General features: G+C 37.8%; 1 long non-coding RNA gene across 6 annotated transcripts in view; it reads right to left on the reverse strand.

The window, feature by feature from the left end:
• The window catches only part of LOC146403579 (uncharacterized), a 408,191-nt gene that overhangs the window by 268,282 nt on the left and 122,492 nt on the right, over nucleotides 1-17,417 (reverse strand). Inside the window, exon 5 of one of the 6 annotated variants that reach the window (XR_014804476.1) lies at nucleotides 15,464-16,791. The exons of the other annotated variants lie outside the window; for them this stretch is intronic. This is a non-coding gene — a long non-coding RNA (uncharacterized LOC146403579). Of the gene's footprint in view, nucleotides 1-15,463; nucleotides 16,792-17,417 lie in introns of those variants that run through there. 6 annotated transcript variants of the gene reach the window in all.

Consider the following 17,417-nt stretch of genomic DNA (forward strand, 5'->3'; position numbering starts at 1 on the left):
TTTTTGATTTGCTAATAAAAATCTAAATAATGCTGCTTATGAAAACTATTTTTTGCAATAAATAAGAATTAGGCTTATACTCAATCGCAATTATATATACAAATTGGATTCAACTTCGGGGTAAAAATATAGTGAAAGCAACCATGTTATGTTATCTTACACAATAATTTTAATACGTTTTAAATTTATTTTGTCAACAATTTTTTAACTTATGAACTAAAAAAAAAAAACCTCTAGAAATATCTGGGTTTGCTTTATAAATAAACAAGTAAAGACATGATCTCTTTACATTTCTAGTGACAGGGTTAATTTCGTTTTATACAGTCTCGAGCTACTAAGCTTAAAACAACAGTTATGAAAGATCCCTCGAGGAGTAAGAAGCATTTTTTTAGTAGATGGGAATGTATAGATATTGATCTCATTCTCTTAAATGTGTATGGGATCTGCCTAAATACTTCTAGAGCAAATTTACCTCTAAAATTGTAAGATAGAAATATTCTACTCATTAATATTTAGTGAGAACTGAACACTCAAAATATTTCATGAGGTAAGGTGCTAATATAAATCTAGGTAAAAGAAGAATTTCCCAATTGCATTCTGTTCCTTGCCATATAGGCTTTAAAGACTTATTTATTAGATTATTAGGAGTTCATGTTAAGCCTATAAACTTTTGTAGGAGTATATTCTAATACTATGGCAGCTAACATTATCTCATTAACATTGGGTCCCATTTATTTCCAATCATGTTATCTTTGTTACACAACGTGTACCCCTCCTTGGACTTCCCCATCCTTTTGGGTAGCAGAGGTTGTTCTGTTTGGTTTCAGCTGTAAGGAGTAATAAAAGCAACAGGGATCCAAGAAATTCAGTATTTTTCAGATTAAACTTAATCTCTCTGATACACACATAATATGGGAGAGTTCAATCAAAGAAGGCAGGTTCTTTGTCAACATTAGTTCTTTTTCCGACGACCGAAACCATCTGTGGTCATCAGGGTGAAGGTCCACAGACTGGAAATACTTCTCAGGATTTCCCTGCAACGCCTTAGGGACGACCCTGCTCTCTTTTCAGGCACATTATTGTGATCTTCGGAACGGATGAGATTAGATGCCAAATAAAAATGCCTCGTGATGTGAATATTTAACAAAGAGAACTGAGTTCTGGTTTACTGACACCTAACTTTATCGAAGGAACTTTGGTTTATTTGTGGAGTGTAGATTATGTGAAAGACCGCGGTTGCTTTACCTTAAATAATGAGAGCCAGCCTCTCCTCTCATCTTTTCTGCCAGAATCTAAAAGTAGCTAAAATAAAGGAAAACAAGTGAGTCCTTGTCTGATAAAAGAAATCTGGTCTCCTTTCAAGGCAATGTTAGCTCCAACTTGTTGCTCTATCATTTCTAAGATGGTACCCCAAGAATGCTAAAAACTGCTATTTTGAGTTATTGCGTGCTACACTCTGTGCCAAGGGCCTTACATTTTTTGTTTCATTGAATTCTCACAGTAAATTATTCACATTTTCAAACAAGAAGACTGAGGTTGATGCATCAATACAGTTAAAAGATGGTGTTTAGGAGTTCCCTTGTGATGCAGTGGGTTAAAATTCTGGCATTGCTGCTGCAGCAACTTGGGTTGCTGCTGTGGTGGGGTTCAGTCCCTGGCCTGGGAACCTCTATATGCTTCAGGTGTGACCAAAAAAATAAATAAATGGTGTTTAAAAGTGGAAGTGTCTAATTGCAAAGGTCATGACAACTGAATTAAAGGGCTTCTGCATTCTTTTCTCTTCCAGTATAATCCACCTGGGGGCACAGAGTCTACCTTCACCACTATTCTGAGGTTATTTCTCCAGATTCTGTTTTGAATTGAGAGCATATGCTGAGTACTGATTATATTGGCTGGGATGGGCTATGTTATGATGCAGTAACAAGAGTCCCACAGTCTCAATGGAATAAAGCAACACAGATTTATTTCTTTTTTCCCCCTTTTTATGGGGCCACACCTGCGGCATATGGAAGTTCCCAGACTAGGGGTCAAGTCAGAGCTGCAGCTGCCAGCCTATGCCACAGCCACAGCAACACCAGATCCAAGCTGCATCTGCAACCTATGCTACGCCTTGTGGCAATGCTAGATCCTTAACCCACTGAGCGAGGCCAGGGCTCGAACCTGCATCCTCCTGGATACTAGTCAGATTCTTAACCTACTCAGCCACAACAGGAACTTCCAGATTTGTTTCTCATTCAGACTACAAGTTCTTTGCTGGTTAGCTAGGGATTCTGCTCCATGGCATCTATACTCCATGAATAAAGTCACTTTTCTGGTTAACCAGTATACTATGAACATGTTTCACAGCATAAAATAATAGTTTTTTTGTGTAATCTGTTATGTAAATATGCCATAACCTTCTTAAATAAGTACTGGTCATTGTATCTAAGATGGTTTCATCATTTTAGTTACTGGTGTTCCTGAGAAGCAGCTTTCTCTAATGGCTAAGTGCATAGTCCCCAGAAACCATAACCTCTGGATTCACATTCTCGGGTGCCAAGAGTTATGTGACCTTAGGTAAGCTGCTAGAACTTTCCATGTCTCAATTTCTTTACCTGTGAAATTAATTACGGTAACTTCATAGGGTTGCTAGGAGAACTTCAATTGCTAGTTAAGGTTTTAGATGTATATAAAGTATGCAGACCTTGGCTAACTCATGATAAATCCTATATATGCATTAGCTAATAATTTATGAATAAAAAATAATTACCACGAGTAGGATTTTAAAGGAAAGGTTATACAAATATTAAGGTTTTAAATATACAAAGCCAAAGATGGAATGCATTTTTAAAGTTTAGGACCCTATAAATACAACAAAGGATTTCCAAAGAAGAACTAAAGTTACTCTATGGAATAGACTATCACAGTTTACTAACAAAATGTAGGGAACTGATGAAGCTGTAAGCTACACAGAGATAGGTTAAAATCTTTTCAATAATATTTTCTTCCTAAATTGTACCAAATCTACAATCTTCTTAAGTCAACTTGCCCTCTATACGCTGGCTTATGTCCCACATGGAACCACTGGAACGTTTGCTCTTTGTTAACAAATTTCCTTCTGAACCTCAGGCTAACCTCAATATAAGGCCGGCTCACTGGTCAGTCCCACCCTTGGGGCCGTAAATCATTTAATTGTATAATGCTAAGCAGGAATGATTCAACTTAAATATTATCCATGACAGACGCCTGTCCCAGTTTCCTGGTTCTTATATAGTAACTTTGTCTCATTTTCTATTTCTGGGCTCTCAGAAACATATTCTTCCCAGACACTTAATATTTCCCAACAACATTTATATTTTTCATACATAAGGCTATACCATTTATCTAATTTTACAGAAGGAAATGGAGTTTCTAAAAATTAAGAGTATGATTATAGTGCATCCTGTATGTTGATAATATTATCACTGTACTTAATATTTGACTTATTTTTTTCCTGAAGAATTTAAAACCTTGTTTTATGTCCTGCAATTCCATGTACTTACTGCACAATGCTTGTTATTGAAGGGATACTCACATTACAGAGAAATGAACAGAAAATTTTGCATTGAAATTTCCTAAACAAGTAGTTGAGTTGACCATTATAGTTTTACTAACAAAACATGAGGCCACATATCGCTGTAATTTGAGACCACCAGTCCTCATACTGATGGATGGAAAGATTCAGATACCATTGACTTAAGAGCTCAAAGTCCACTGAAAATAGTCTAGATTTAGCTCTTTGTTCCCTGACACATCTGACTAGCATTTGCTTAATGTCAGTGTCTTGCTAATGTGTTTAGTGCTATCTCTTCCTCAGCATGATTAACTGTAATAGGGCTGCTGCTGAAAAGGTGTGCTTAATGTATTGTAAAGGGTCACAGATGGGGAGTATTAAGTCCAAGATGCCCAGTGAGCTAGACTATGAAAGATAAAATCCATATTTAATATCCTTTTCCATTAACAGTAGCCATCACATATAAGCAATTTCAGTTAAGAACTAATCTAAGGCAGTAACAGAGTTAGATGGCATCCCTAATTACAGAAGGTAGGGCCCCATTAGTCCCAACCACTATTGGCTGTTCACCAAAGTTGGTCAAAATTAATGTGGGTTCATGACAATAGGTATATAGTTATTCAAAAAAAAATAAGAGGATCAAATTTATTTCACACCTTCAGCCTATTTCTTTTGAAAAACATGGTTAAAAAAATCTAACTTGATAGACACTCATGGGGTCTTTTATTTTTCTTCTATTTCTAAAATTAGTGGACACTGATAGAGCAATTTGCTTATTCTGCATAAATGAAACCTCTTTCAAAATATGGCTTTTTCTGGATCATCTGAATTTGTTTAGTGAGATTAATTAAATTTACTTGATTTCTGCCTAACAGACACTCTTCTTTGGATAGTACACTATAAAAATAACATAATGCACTTAAAAATTTGCAGTCAGACCAATTAACATGAACTCATATCTGCAGTCCTGAAAAATGCGATATTTACAAAAACAAACAAACAAACAAACATACCTTGATTAAGTTATACTGAAACCAGTAAGGGGCCCACAGCAGAGAGGTATCCATGATTGTCTATCTTATCAGTTCAGATTTAGTAAGAATCTTCCTTATGTGTTTGAGTCTTTGCACTGACAGCCTCTGAGAGCTTTCCTTTCCTTCTTCATATGGAATTATTAGCTCAGTACACATTCATAATTGGTATTCATTCATTTAATTAGTATTATTCACTGTATCAGTCAATGAGCTAAGTGTTAGAGATAGTTGTAAACAAAAGATATAAATTCTAATCCTATCACACTAATTTTATTATTCTAGTAGGGAGAGAAGTTGCTCAACAAATACAAACAGAAAAGTGTATATAAACTGTTATGAATTTATGGAAGAATAGTGCATATGAATGTCTAGTCAGGACTTGCTGTTATGAAGTCAGCAGGGCACTGCTTTAAACTGGGTGAAATGGAAAAGGTCTTTTAAAAAAAGTGCGCTAAATGTGGAGTATAGAGAATGAATAAGAGGAGTTCCAGTCATGGCTCAGAGAAACCGAATCTGACTAGGATCCATGAGGACGCAGGTTCGATCCCTGCCCTTGCTCATTGGGTTAAGGATCTGGTTTTGCCATGAGCCTCCCTTTACCCAGAAGTCAGGCTGATGTCAGCTGTCCAGAGTGCTTCATGGTGAGTTACCTCATTAGCATAAACTATTAGGTGTGATCAGAGAGACCAAGCATGAATAATAAAGACACGTCAATCACACAGGAAATTTCAAGGATTTAGAAACTGCCTCCCAAGAGCTGGGGACAAATATTAGACCTCTTTGGGTTAGTCCAAGTTCTTTACTATTCAAATATTTAGAGGTATTTTCAATATAACTGCACTGCTTTATAGTAATGACTGCCAATGATGCAATTCATGCTCTGAGTAACTTGTCAGGCTCAAGAATAGCAATAAAGTACAAAATAATTGAGAGAGGAGAATAACTATAGATGTTTATGTCTAGCTTTTGCTATGCTGTGATCAGTGAATAATTTCTACCCATCACCTCATAATAACCAGTGTTATTAGAGTTAGGAAATAGGTCAGTCATCGCTTAACATATCAAAAGGTTTCCAACCATGAAAAACAAGTGGCCATGGTGTTGAGCTAATTGTCATACACATGAAATGAAAACTAAAGCCTTGAGAGAAATCTTTCAAAATGCTGCATAAGGAAGACACTATGGTTGAGTTTCATACAAGTCAGTTAAAAAAAAGTCCTGGGGAGTGTGGTTTGGGTAATAGGTACGTTAAATTTTCAGGAGCACATCCAATGCTGTGTTACATAGTTGAAAAAACTAACTATGTGCTTTTTATTTGGCAAAAAGGGAAAGGAAGTGGGGAGTAACTTGATATTTTTCCAAGTAGAACATCTAGGAAGATGCCAGTTGTGATGGCTAATTTTACGTTTCAACTTGACCAAGCCACAGGGTACCCAGGTAGTTAGTCAAACATTATTTCTGGGTGTGCCTGTGAGGATGTCTCTGGATTAAATTAGCATTTTAATTAGTAGACTAAGGAAGACTGCCCTCTGCTGTGTGGGTGGACACTATTGAGGGCTTGAACAGAACAAAAAGCAGAGTAAAGAAGAATTAGCTCTCGCTCAGCCTAACCATCTTTGAGCTGGGACGTTGGTCTTTTCCTGCCCTCTGACTGGAAGGACATACCCAGCACTCTTAGGTTTTCAGCTTGCCCACTGAAGATTGTGGGGGCTTCTCAGCCTCCATAATTACGTGTGTCAATTTCTTATAATAAAATTCTTTAAATCTACCTATGTAGATATGGATATATATATATATATATATATATATATATATATATCCTGTTTGTGTTTTTCTAGAGAACACTAATACACTCTTTTAATTTCAACACCTATGAAAACTTGTTGCTTTATACTTAGTAATATTATGACTTATGAATTACACTTGTATGAAGACTAAACTCAGAATTTTCTAATCCAACTCTATCCAAGACAATAGGAAGAGAATTTCTAAATGCCTTAGTCCTTGAAATAAATAAGCATGAAGATGATACAGACAGGAAAACAAAGGCAACATTCAAAGTTCAACATCTATGAGTAAATACTAAATGAAATAAGATTGTGATTGAAAATCGAAGGAAATAACTGTGCCTTTTATGTCCTTTGAGATGGGAACAAAGAAGGATCCACAGGTGCATATTAGGTGTTTGGTTCAGGTGGCAAAAGTGGCTCATTGAGGAAGAAAGATAAAACTCATCTAAACATTTGGTAGAAAATGTGGAAAAACACATATTTTAGGATTTGCACCTAGCAGAACTTAGGTGATGAAAATAGTGCTTCCTCCCTTTTTTCTCTCATCATTATATTCCATCATCTCTTTTAGGTGTCTCTGAGAAGTCTTTCTTTATAAACACTAAAACACAAAACTGACACAATAACAGCAACAAATAGAAAATACTGCATTCTGAGTAGAAACTTTAAATCTCATGAGATTGTACCCACGTATATAGCAACCAATCTGCTTATATATTTGTCAGGTCTGTTTTGATGATGCTCAGGGCCATGTTAAGAACTGTAAAGCACAGGATATCAAGAGATATTGATGGATTCATTCATTCAATCTATATTTACTCAGCATTTAGTAAGTCTAAGGCATTGTGACAGACACTGGGGACAGGGCAATAAACAAGAGAAAAGGAACCCCTGCCTTCACTGGGGAGCTTATATTCTAGAAGAAGAGATATGCGATGTACACGTCATTATGTAGATAATCAAGTATGATTCTGATCTATCTGTGAAGGAGAATTACAAGATGATAAAGGATACTCCAGCAGAGGAATACAACCAAGAATGCATGTGCGTCTGCGTTCATGACTGTGCTTTGGGGGAAAAGGGCGGATAGGAAAGAGGTGATATTATAAATCAAGACTAGAAATATGAGCAGAAATCAACTATTTAAAGAAGGAAGATGTGGCAGAGGAGCTGAAGATAGTCCTCGGTTGTATAGAGCTTCTATAGCTGCAACTCAGAAAGCAAGGGACATTAGGCAGGAAGTCAGGCTACTAAAGTTGGCCTGGGCCAGATAATGCAGAACCTGATGATGCTTTGGGTGTTTTGTTATCAATATGTGGAGAGACACTGAAGGGTAATCGGAGATGATCACCTTTGCAGAGATCACACTGACCATAAGGTAGGCAATGGCCAGGGCAGGACCGAAAGGGAGCACACAGGTGAGGAGCCTGTATCAGAACAGCACAATGCAACAGGAGTCCTTTGGAGAGGAGTTAGAGTAGACTGGAGAGCAGCAGACAATTTGGAAAATGTTTCAGGGACTAACATCGACAAAGTTTAAAAACTGATAATATAAATGATAAGAAGGGGGAGTGTCAAAAATGACTTCTGTATTTCTTGCCTCCCAGTTTGGACCTTAGGATTTTGAAGAAAAACAAGAATTGACTGTCATTTATTCAAGCTTCCTGAATCTCTGACATAGAAGTTTGCCTCTTCATTTTGCTATTTGTGAAGATGCCCTTTAGGAGAATTAGACAGACATAATTTTGGTAGATAGGATTCTGATCTTTCTAAGTGATACATAAGATTCTTTTCCTTAAAATGGGTCACGTGGGTAATGGGACCTTAAGAGTGGGGAAAAAAAATGGGAAGGCAATGATTAGGTGGCAGTGATAAAATGTGTTAGCAGAGCATATACACTTTGTCAGTTGGCAGTGACCTATATTATGGAGCCATGCTACCGTTTCTGACAGTTTCATTAGGCAAGTCAAAGTCAGTGTTGTCCAGAAAGCTAAACTCCCTTTCTCCTTAGTTTTAAAAACGGGTCTGAAAGTTTGGTATATGTGCAGAAGAGAGCCTGAGACTGCTATCCTTAGAAAGCTCTACTTGCAAAGTGGTTCCTTGACTGATGTCTAGCAGCTTGACTGGCAAATCGCTTGCTACACTAATGTAAAACTTTCCCTAAATGATAAGAGAGGCTCCCTGTGCCTAGACTGTTTGTATAAAAGATACAGTTTCTGCTGAACTCCTGCTTTCCTTTTGAGAGTCTGAAATTTGAGTGCATGCTATGCAGAGGGAGCCCATGTGACCAGTCCCCAGTAAAACTCCAGGCACCGAGTGTCTAGCAGGCTTCCCTAGTAGTGAACATTTTACACGTGTAGCCACAACTCTTTGGATAAAGAAATTAAGCATTTGTGTTCTGTATGACTCCACTGGAATAAGACTCTTAGTGGTCTGAGTCTAGTTTCCTCTAACCTTCCACCTCATGTGCCTTTTCCTTTTACTGAGTTTTGCTTTCTGTCCTTTCACTTTAATAAATCTTTGCCACGTTGGGTCCTATGAGTCTTTATAAGGAAGCATCAAACCTCAGGTGGTCTTAGGTACCCAGACACAATTACTGGGGGAAATTATGTTGTTGTTACATAACTTATTCTTATGAAAGGTATTGTGCATGGATTATCAATATATTAACTCATGAGAATAATGACCTTGTCATGTAATTTGTGTGGAGATTATTTAGGACAATTTCAAGCATAAAGGAATATTTTAGTGTTAGTATAGCTTGGTATACTTAGTATAAATTTGCCAGATTCACCTGCTGATGACAAAATGATGAAAATGAATCTCTTCAGTAGTATGATAATGAAAATATCATCATCGTAGGTCCAACCTTGTTTTCATTAAAATTTGTGACTCATTTGTATTTTTGATGTTATATTTAGACCACAAAACTTTTGTGAGAAGGCTCTCGTATTTAAAATGCTATAAACACAAGACTAAAATATCTCACTGATGATGGTAAAAGGAACAAGACGTAGGAAACTGCTGTAAGCTGCTTCATGTTAAAAGTTTCTCATGCTACAGAAGATGGAATGGCATCAGTAACATTATCGACCCTAAGTGAACCCTAGATGTGAATTGTGATTATGGAAATGGCAATATCCTTTCATTTAAGTAATTACTAAGCCTCTTAGAGCAACTTACGGTGCAGGGTCCAAGATTCTTATTACCTTCTTATGTCTTTATTACCCTGCACAAATTTAGTATTCACTCTCCAATGTTTCGCCTTATCAAATTCTCATAAAATATCAATAACATGCCCTGGAGAATTTTCTACTTTTTATTTTTCCTCTGGAGTCATAACAGAATTCTTTAATCTCTGGTTATTATTTTTAGGTTGAAACACACCAGGCTACTCCTTAAGTGTATTCCATACCCTACCTCACCCATGCCCCATAGCTGGATAGACTCCGTGTGTGTGTTTTCCGACTGAGTGTCCTTGGCTAAGGACAAAGACTAATTGTGAACATCCCTTCAAACTTCAACTCACATAATTTTTAAACCCATTTTTAAGCTCTCCTAAGTTTTGAAAATGAAAGCTACATAAGGTCTTATTACTTGGCTGGTACTATTTTCTTTTTTTTTTCTTTTTATGGCCACACCTGAAGCATACGGAAGTTCTCTGACCAGGGGCTGAGTCAGTATTGCAGCTGCAGGCCTACGCCACAGCCATGGCAATGCCAGATCCTGGGCCACATCTGTGACCTACACTGCAGCTTGCTGCAAGGCAGGGTCCTTAACCCAGCAGGCAAGGTCAGGGATTGAACCCACATGCTCACAGACACTGTGTCAGGTTCGTAACCTACTGAGCCACAACGGAAACTCCCTGGTACTATTTTAAATCTATTTACCATGCTAACTCATTTAAACCTGACAGTAGCTTATGAGGTAGGTGCTGCTATTACTCTCATTGTAATGTCAGGGACTCAAGATACAGAGGTGTTAAGCCACCTGCCCAAGGTCACACAGCAACTCAGTGGCAGAACTGGGAGAGAGGGAGGCACTCTGGTCCTAAAGCCTGAGCTCTTAAATTTTGCCATTTCCTGCCTCTGAGCAGCCTCTTGTTTTTCATATTCACTGCCTTTGCTTTGACTATGGCTTCTTCTAACCGCACTTTGTTCTTTGCTGCAGCTATATGCTGGTCTACATTTTTGCCCTTGAAGTAACCTGTCCTAGGAGTGCTTATCCTGCGATGCTCTTCACTCCTGCTCTCTCGTCCGGAAAAGCTTTCACAGTCTGATAGGCAGCCTGGGAAACTCTGTGCAGGCAGCATGGGAACAACTTTTGCCCACTGGGCTCAGGCTGGGAACAAAGTGTGAAAGATTCTTTCGGATTCCATTACTTCCAATGAGTGAGACTCTCTTGCCCTCGCATGAAGAAGGGGAACTACGACAAAAATCTCCATCTCTAACATCAAACAATGCAGCTCTGGAAGACAAGAATTCTGACAAAACAGGACCTGGCTTTGCTTGCCCAGTGTTGAATCCATATTCAGACTTTAGAATGTGTCAGACAGTTTTAAATACAAGCCGTCAATTTCGAGTGGAAGGATTTAGAACATTTTCCCTTCCAGTGGAATCATGTAATCCTCATTAAAATGTTATCTTATGGTTCAAATGATTAGCAAGTATTATATTCTCTCAATCCAAGAAGCCTGAAATTTTGTAAATGAATAAAATTCCACCGATGACTACATATTAACAAAAATCTCCCCAGCTTATCAGTAGAGAAACCTATTATTCTTTTTGTGGTTGTAGCCTTCTGGTTATTTCTCAGTCATTTCACACTTGCTCATTCCCAGCCTCAGAAATAAAAGGTATTTCAAAGCAAAGTGCCATGTGTCTACTGTGTAGTACCATCAATTTTCTCAATCTCTCTCTCTGTATATGAATATCTATAATGTGAATCTGATGGCAAATCATCTTTAGGTTTTTAAGCAGGCTTTTCTTACTGTAAATGACAGCTATTTTTTAATTTTGCTCTCCTATTTCTAAAGCAAGTCTCCAAGTTTACAACGCACCACGACAATGGGAGAAAAAATTATGTATACATGTATGTGTAACTGGATCCCCATGCTGTACAGTGGGCAAAAAAAGAAGTGTGTTGGGGGAAATAACAATAAAAAATAAATTGAAAAAAAAAAAAGTCGAAAGTTTAATCCTAAAAAATAAGGAAATCCTGACAGAAAGAAACAAATTTAAGCTAATGATAAGACGACTAACCGTATATATTCTTCACATTTTTGTTTTTAAATGAAGTTCAGATCATGGCTGTTTCTCAGTTGTTGTTCATATATGGATTCTCTTGGAACTATTTAGAAAAATTTACACCCTACACTGCTGGCTTCATATTTTGTAAGGCAGAATAAATGATTACATGTGAAAAAAAAAAAGAACATGGTAGAATCTGTATTTCATACAATTTTATGATTAGATTTTATTCATATTTATTGACTATGATAAGAAATAACTAGGTGGTAAGAAGGTAAATATTTAGGAAATATTACAGACAGCTGGCTGGCTGGATTTAATATTATATATATTTATTATATTATATATATACATATATATCTTTTCAATGAATATTTATTATATTTCCAACTCTGATTTCTTACCTTGACCTCTAGATTCACATAGGTATCTATACTTGGGTGATTAAAAGGTGTCCAAAAAAGTTTTGCTGTTTCTTTTTTTTTTTTTTTTTTTTTTTGGTGGTGGTGGTATGCAGTGGCTTGTTGTGGGATCTCAGTTCCCAGACCAGAGACCGGACCCAGGCCACAGTGGTGAAAGCATGGAGTCCTAACCACAAGACTACCAGGGGACTAAAAAGTCTTAATTGTTCACTCCATTTGTTCACTTCCCTCCACTCCCACCACCCTCCCAACCTACTTCTTCCCCAGTATTCCACGTAGCCATTATCTGCATCACCATTCATCCAATTAGTTTTGCAGTTCAAAAACCAACAGCACATCCAGAATTCTTTTCTTCAGCACAGTTTCTCAATATCCAATTTATCAGAACATCCTATTATCTCTCCCTCCAAAATATATTCCAAATCACACCATGTCTCACTGCCTTCATGGCCATACATTCGAGTCCCTGGGCAATCCTACTTTGTTTCCCTGTTTCCCCTCTCCCATTCTACAAAAATTCTAAAAGAGCAGAAAATAGGACCTTGCTATTTAAATCTTATTACTCCCCTGACTGAAATCCTCCAATGGTTTTCTATTGCAATCAGAATGAAATCCAAATTTCTTATTACCCTTCACTATCTGGTCACTGCTCACATCTCCCAGATTGTCTCTTGCTGCTCATTGTCTTGTCTATCCTGCTCCAGGCAGGTAATCTTGCAACGTGCCAAGCTCTTTCTCTTAAGCCATTCACTAGCTTTTCTTTCTGCCCAGGAAGCAATTCTGCCAGCCCACTGCCTGACCAGCTTCCTTCCTTCGTGCACATCTCTATCCAAATATTACCTACTCAAAGATGCCTTCTTAAGCCACTCTAATTTAATTAGCTATCATCACCCTCTTTCCTTTACCCTGTTTTATTTACATCACACAACCTATCAGTATCTGAAATTATCCTATTTATATGTATTTACATATGTTTCTTTTCTCAATAAAATATAATCTTTATGAGGCAAGATCTGTCCATTGTATTTACTTCTGTGTTCGCAGAGCCTAGCATGAGGATTGCTGCTTAGTAGGAGGTTAAATAAGATTTGTTGAATAAATGAAAGAATTAATTAATTAATGAGCAAGTTAAATATATCATACCAGGCAATTTGCACAACTGCCTTGCAAGATGACTGGTGTCATCACTGAAATTTCAGGGCTGTAAAATTATCTTTCTTAAACCCTATCTGGTTACACCCAGGACTTGGCATAATTTCTAGGTTCACTTCTCTCAAAAGTTTATCTACAGTATGGAGACAGTTGGATTGATGCTCAAATTAAACTATATCAATCCAGTCCTAATTCACCTTAAAAAGAAGTCAACTTTCCACATACCTCAGAAATAAACTACACAAGGACAAAGACTTGAAGATTTATTACTGTCTATGCAGAAGAAGATCAACATGAGAACTGTAAATTAACTGGACGTAATTTCAGTTGTGCTGCTCTCCAGAGGCTTTTTCTAAATGAGAAAATAAATGAGAAGAAAATGTAAGTGAAAAGGAGACGCCTTCATCGGGGACACATAGCAAGTGCAATCAAAAATGGAGGCAGATGCCAATTACTTCTGGAGAATTTCAGAGCCTGGAGACTGGGCATTCAGGAAAGAAGTCATTAGTTGTTACTACAAGAATATAGAACATGTTATGCAGAGGAAGGATCCTGTTACAGCTTTTGGATTTATCCAAGGCTAAATTAAAATCTCAGACAGGCTTTAATTTAATTCACCATTCTAATGAATATCTGTGATCAAAATCCTGGGCTTTAATTGATCTATTCATATGGTTGTGAGAAAACAAGTGATCTTTGTTCTCTTCACAATAACCGTTACTGGGAAGTACTAGGCTGGTAAAGAAAGTGGGGGCCTCAAAATGGAGAGGGTGATATGGCATACCAGAGACACCCCAAATTCCAATTCTGGTGGAAACCTGCATTTAAAGGCAAATGCGTAAGAAACCTGGATCACCATTAATATCAATACCTGTTTATTCAGTACCAACTTTGTGGAGTGTTTGCGGGTGCAAATAAACCCGTAGCACAAATGATGGAGAAAACAGCTATGGAAGCTTAAGTGCAGCGCTTTTTTCTCTTCGCTTTCAATGAAAGACGCTCTGCCTTGCTCCATGGGTCTGAGGCCTCAGTGGGAAGCTTTCCAGGTTGGGGAGGAGCCAGATCTTTGCCGTAGGAATGCATGATCCACTGCAAACACTGAAGTTGGTGGGAAGCGTGGTCAGATTAAGATGACATCTTCCCATGAGGCGCGGACAGAAGAAAAGCCTCAGCAGAGAGGCTGGCACTGTAATAAGGGAAATGCTGGTGGGAATGCCTGAACATTGGCTAGGTCAGGGTCAGAAGTCCATGCATCTGCTATGATTGCCCATATGGTAAGTGGGCAATGACTCCTTCCCCACATCTAGCTGTTAGAGTTATTCAGTCCTGCAAGTGAACAAGGTAAGAGAGCCACTATCAAAGACCTTAAGGAAACAAGGGATGACTATCCATTTATAATCATTCAAACATAGTTATTTACTATCTTGCCTCAGGGCAATCAGAATTCTTGGTTCTTCTGAAACTGGAAAGACTGTGGTACTACGATTCCAAGCTTGAGGACTGTGGGAAACTGAAGACTCTCTCTGTATCTTTTAGAGCTTTGAAGGCAGTCATGTTCAATTACACTGGAAGTCACCTCCCTGGATCTTCTTGAATGCAGGTGATGAGCCCTGTGTGACCAAGCTCATCTTCACCACTGGTAATGGCTTAAACCTACCACATTCCTCATGAACCTTCTCCGATTTGCTCCACTGCAGATTCTGACAAGTAGTCCTTTACTCAACAACTCAGTCCATGTCACAGCGCTTTCATTATAAAATAATACATTTTCAGTAACAAATAGAGATTGGAGAACAAACACGAACCTGATATGTATATGTTTTATTTTTCCTTCATTCCATCAGATAAAGCCAGTGGAAACTAATTATTCTGCTGCAACACTGAGACATTCAATTCTACTTTAGATATGAAAATTTTTGGGAAAATTTTAAATGAATCTTATATCTGTCTTCTTATTTGAAAAATAACAAGATATGATCAGACTTTCCTCTCTCATCCATAGCTAATTTCCCTAAACGTTTCAGTTTGCCTTCTTATTGAAACTTAGGACACTGAAGCAGAGAGCAAAATTCAGTCAAAACTAAGTTTAAGAAAAAAAATAAACATGTCACTGCCTGGATTTAGGAATACCTAGTATTGAAACCCACAGAGCTCTTTATTAGCATATACTTTTGATCATAATCATAATTTACACTGACAACTATATACTCATTTAGAGTTTACCAAGAGCTTTTACATTCTTTCATTCTGTACATCATTCAGAAGAGGAGTGAATACAGTTCTGTTTTTCTTTTTGGGGGGGGGTTTCATCATAATCAATACAAAATGGTTAAAAATAGCAACCGAGTAAAAATATTTCAACTTATGGAAAATGAGTACAGTTGTTTGTTTTGTTTCCTTACAGTTTACAAGCGTTTCAGATTCACCACACACACACACTCACATTTGTTAGCTGTTAATACAGTAGCTATTATGCTAATGGATAAACAGATGGGAACATAACACAGGGCTTTCTGAAACCTGCTTTCTTTGGTTGTTCCTTCTGTGATTCTGTGTTGAGTTTAAGCAATGAGGATGTTAAGAAACTCTTTCACGGATATTGGGAAGAAGTAAGTAATATTTATCGAGTGCCTATTTTGTAGCAAACAGGGCCCTGAAAAATTTCCATCTGCTGTCTGATTAAGTCTTCACAGCAAGGCGGAGAGGGAGACATTATCTCTATGTTATCCCCAAGGAAACTGAGTCACAGACACCACTTAGCTTAGTGAAGGCTGCCCAGCCATTCTTAATGGTGCCAGGCCCCAAATTCACACGTGTTTGACTCCGTGCTCTTTCTACTACTTGCTAAACAATTAAAAAAAAAAAAAAGTATCCCTAAAGGCAGAGGAGAATGAATATACACCCCTAGGGAGTCAGGGGGTATAGTTCAAAGGGAATCACAGCAAGTGTGAAATTTCTTTGAAGTTTCATCTTTTATCTTTAACATGCATACAGTCAATCCATAATATATCTATATTTGTTTTAATATAAAATACGTTTGTTTTCCCAAATCTTTGAGTGAAACGCAAGCCCCAGAAATATGCATTGTGTTTATCCTGTGGCTTTCTAGACTCCTCCTGGGTATTCTGGTCACAATGCAGTCTCTTAAATATGAAGCATACGATTCTAGCCGTATTGATTCTAATGTGAAATCTCATTTTCTCACATTGGTTCTTCAGAGGCAGCCACCTTTCAAAAAACCCTTTCCGCAGTACTCTGCACTTCCCTTTTACAGCATTCATCCCATTTATAATTACTTGCTCAAAGCCTGTCTGTACTGTAACACTGTACATTCCATGAAGAAGAGAACCTTTGTGTTGGTTACGTCTATATTTCTAGCATCTAGCCTAGTACTTAGGAAACAGTGATATCAAACACACTTTCGTTAAATAAATAATAGGCGCAATTCGTTTGCAAAATCTTTTCATAGAGAATCAGAGCAAGGGATGAGAGATGTGAGGTAACCTTGCTACACTGTAGTGCAACTCCTGTAGATCTGATATTAAAGCACACGCTGGAGGTTCCAGAGCTGTGACTTCTGACTCTGTTCGCTGAACTGATTTATTCAGTGTTCTAGATAAAGGATATAGTAAATATTAAATAGTAACAAAAAGGTAGGAAACTTCTGATGATTTTCACATCCTTATCTGGAGTATCCATATGACCAGATGTAGGTGTTTTGAGAGCACAGGTGCTCACCCTTTGGTATATACGCAAGTCCACCCACATCTGGATGGGTAGGGGCTGGCTTACCACATAACCACACTTCTAAGACTCTAGAACCAGCACATGCCAAACTGGCTTAGCAGATGACTAACTAGGCTCAGGCAGTAACAGGTCAGATTCTTCTGATTCTGTTTTTCTGCAAAGGCAGGAAGGGTCCTATGCAGAGATTTTGGAGTAGTTCAGGGCAGACCTTGGTACCAAGTTTCTTGAGAGTCCAGAACACCTTGATCTGGATGTTGTGCCACATTATCTGCAAAATCTTTGTACCTTCCCTGTTAAGTTAGGAACTCCCTTCTCTAAGTTCTATGAGGACTGTGCAGAAGCCCTTTGGACGCATTTCATTATTTGAGACTCTGTTTATCTCACTTACAATTCTTTTAGTGAAAAATCCCCTTGAAGACAAATACTTACTTTTATTTCCGTAACCCAGAGATGGGCACACGACAATTGTCAAATGAATGTTTTTTGACATG

The sequence above is a fragment of the Sus scrofa genome, chromosome 5, assembly GCF_054392235.1.
Source record: "Sus scrofa isolate SSC_HxYL_T2T_F1_AM1 chromosome 5, Sscrofa_HxYL_maternal_Yorkshire_Landrace_v2.0, whole genome shotgun sequence".
Lineage (NCBI taxonomy): Eukaryota > Metazoa > Chordata > Mammalia > Artiodactyla > Suidae > Sus > Sus scrofa.